This window comes from Petaurus breviceps, unplaced genomic scaffold (assembly GCF_028583685.1).
Source record: "Petaurus breviceps papuanus isolate PSGF00001 unplaced genomic scaffold, PetGlider_PUasm1.0 91133, whole genome shotgun sequence".
Taxonomy (NCBI): domain Eukaryota; kingdom Metazoa; phylum Chordata; class Mammalia; order Diprotodontia; family Petauridae; genus Petaurus; species Petaurus breviceps.
Window position 1 is genome coordinate 79955070 of NW_027187419.1, and position 3825 is coordinate 79958894.

The following is a 3825-nucleotide window of genomic DNA, read 5'->3' on the forward strand; positions in this document are numbered from 1 at the left end:
CAAATAATGCTTGCTGATAGCATGTGTGTGTACATATATAAAATGTGTATGTGTGTGTGTGTATATATATATATATAGTATGTATGTATGTATGTGTGTAGAACCAAATGTGGTTTCTCAAGTGGACTTTTTGCCTAATTACTAGAAGCCTTTAGGCCTAAGTTTCTAGCTACCAGAAGTAAAGTGACCTTGGGGAAAATGAAACTCTGGAAATCCCCTTGTCACCCCACCTGCTAAATAAGGGAATGCTAACAGAACAACCAATCTTACATGAGGAAGGGGAGGGTTTCAGTTTTCGTGCAGTTTTTCTGCTATATAACCCATCTTTGGCTTCTCTATGGTGGCCTCCTCTCTCTGGACTTCCCAGTGATGGGACCACCCACTTCTCATGAGATTCAGTAAAACTTCCTGCCTTCACCTTAAGACGTCTCCAAGTAGTCAATTTAGGGTAGGATCTTTGTACCCCACACATATATACACGTATATGTGTACACACACATATAATCATTTTAATGAAAGCTACATTTAGTTCTGTGCTTTCTAGAATTTTTAATAGGAATTGATGTTTTTTATCAAAAGCTATTTTTTCTGCATATATTGTAATACTGTGATTTTTGTTGTATTTTTTTTAATATTATCAATTAGGATGCTGTTTTCCTAATATTGAACCAACCCTCCATTACTGGTATAAATGCCACCTAGTCATAGTACATGATCTTTGTGATAAATTGCTATAAGTACTTTGCTTGCATTTTATTCCAAATTTTTGCATTATGTTCTTTTGGGAAATTTTCTATAGTTCTCTCTCTCTCTCTCTCTCTCTCTCTCTCTCTCTCTCTCTCTCTCTCTCTCTCTCTCTCTCTTTGTACTTCTTTCTGGTTTAGTATCAGCATCATGTTTATGTTAAAAAGGAATTTGGTAGCACTCTTTCTTTGTCTAGTTTCCCAAATAGTTTATTACAATATTGGAATTAATTAATTGATTTAATAAATTTTTCCCTTCAGGGATTATACTTAGTTTTTCTGGATAGGTTTTTCTTGGTTGTAATCCTAGCTTCTCTGCCTTCTGGAATATCATACTCCAAGCCTTTCAGTCCTTTAATGTGTAAACTGCTAAATCTTGTGCAATGTAACTGTGACTTCATATTTGAACCATTTCTTTCTGGCTGTTAACAATATTTTCTTCTTGACCTAGGAGCGCTGGAATTTGGCTATAATATTCCTGGATGTTTTAATTTTGGGATTTCTTCCAGGAGGTGATTGGTTGATTCTTTCAATTTCTATTTTGCCTTCTGTTTCTAGGCTATCGGGGCAATTTTCTTTGATATTTCTTGAAAAGAGATGTCTATGTTCTTATTTCTATCACAGCTTTTATGCTCCGATAATTCTTAAATGATCTCTCCTCAATCTGTTTTCCAGATCAGTTGTTTTTCCAATGACATATTTCACAATTTCTTCTATCTTTTGTTATTCTTTGGACATTGGCCTATACTGCACATTATCCCTGAGCTCTAGGTTCAACCACCATGACATAGACCTCTCCTCTGGACCTCCTAAATTGTGCTGGGCTAGAAAATTGTTTCACCTGAACCTCTATTGGTTTTGCCACTCCAGAATTTGATTTAAAGAAATATATTAGACGTGTTGGGAGGAAAACTTGGGAGATCCCGAATGAGTGTTTTTCTGTTCAACCATCTTGGCTCCACTTCCCCTTGGTTGAGCCTTTAAAAGAAACTAGAAACACTAGGAGGCAGAGATGGGTAGGGTGTGCATTTTGTGAATGAGGGGCAGCAGCCTACAAAGTATGGGGATGAAAGATGCAATGTGTAGTTTAAGGAACCGAGTGCTATTTTTAAATCATGCAAAAAATCTAGAAAGGTAAGTGAAATCCAAATTCTCAGTATCTTTGAATGTTAGATGAGGAATTTTCATTTTGCTCTAGTATAGGAAACCAATGATAACTTTTATAGCTATGAAGGTGAGGGGAGTACAATTAGAACCTATTGGAATAGTCCTGAGAAGGAGTCCAAACAAGGGCAAGAGTAATATGAATGAAGTGATAAGCTATGGAAACAGCATCATCAAATGATGATCTATTGGAGATCAAAAGGGAGTAATTAAGAATTCTTTTTGTTATTTGTATTATCATCTTTTTAAAATGGTGTTGATACACAATCAGTCCTGGAACAAATCACTATCCTGCTATTATTCTTTTAGATTTAATATTTTGTGAACTCCTGGGCACATAGACGATTTTTAAAGTTTAATAATTATATGTGGTTATATATATTACATAATAATATATGTATCTACTAATACACTATATTATACATTGGGAAAATATATATTTGATATAAATATAATTATTACATCATGTAATATTTATAATTGTTACTGAATAAAAGTATTGGGATATTACTTCACCTTCATTTCAAGGATATAGAGGACATTCAGAAGGACAGACAGTTTGACAGGACTGGTAGATATCTCATTATATTTCCACATAATTTTTTTTTAAAGCAATTGGGGTTAAGTAACTTGCTCAAGGTTACACAATCAGTTATTTTTGTGTGGGTGCCAAGTATTTGAGGCCAGAACCTATCCCAGGTCTCCCGATGCTGAGGCGGGCACTCTTACTTACTGTGCCATGTGGCCACCCCTGTTTCAACATGATTTTGATTTCTTCTATTCCATTTATTATAAAAGTCTTTTTTTTTAATTTTGCATTCATTAGAGATTCAGAATGTGATTTGATGACGTCTATTAAAAACATTATTCTTAAATTTTGGAAGATTGATGTGATATTCAGTTGATTGTGGGCCCAACTATGTATAGTACTTCAGTTCTAGTGTAGTTCATTTATTGAAATCTCAACATTATCTTAAGTTATGTACTGAAAGCTCAGGAGTTTGTTCTCTGCTAATTTCTTTTTTTTTTTTCCACATTATTTCCTGGTTTTGTTTAGAAGTCTAGGTATATTATGTTCCATGAACACACAAAGGATAAATCAAAAACAAAGATGCTAAGAGTTGGTTTTCAAACATCATATCCAACAATGCCACCTTTGCCTATGATCTCGCCAATGTAAAACCACATGCATACCTCAGTGGCCACCAAACTATTTAGCAGAGCTTCCTTAACTGTGAGATTTCTGAAGCTACCAGTTCGAGCTGATGAGATTATTTTTTTCAGGCTCTCAATGGCTCTGGGGATCTTAGTAGGACTTGGAGAACCAGCTCAACCTTGGCACATTGCCAAAATGTGACCAATCGAGACTTTGAATAAGTTGCAGCAGCATTTAGCAGAACCGGAGCCTTCTCGATAGCATTGCGGATCAGCTGAGCCATGGCAGGGGTGAGTGGAGGAGCACACGGCTGATCAAGACCGTCCCTCACTCAGTCTGGGCCCCTCTCTGCTAATTTCTAACAAATCTCAAGGTTTTAATGTATAATTCTACCTACCAAGTATTAACTTGTTAGGAATTTGGGTAGAATTCAATTTTTACAACATGCCATAATATATTGAATAGTTCTTCCCCCCTCCCCTTTTCCTTCCCTGATTTGTTTTGCTTAATAAATCCAAGACCCTTGAGAAAAATCTTTCTGTAATCTATGGTGAGATTTATCTAATCCTAAATTGCCATCATAAACCCCTCCATTTCTACAAAGTTAAAGATCTCAGTTATTAGTTTGACACATTTTATTGCTATCTTTCTCATAGAAAAATCAAAACCTGGAAGGGAACTCAAGTACTTCCTGGTCCATACTCTGAAATGTAATGCATGTGGGTATTTGACTCTGAATATGGGAAGATGGTTACATCTTTT

At 35.6% G+C, this 3825-nt stretch overlaps 1 pseudogene; it reads right to left on the minus strand.

Annotated features, from left to right (window-relative positions):
- Positions 1-2922: 2922 nt before the first annotated feature.
- On the minus strand, positions 2923-3407 carry LOC138155547 (ATP synthase subunit g, mitochondrial pseudogene; annotated as a pseudogene).
- Between the last annotated feature and the right edge of the window lie 418 nt (positions 3408-3825).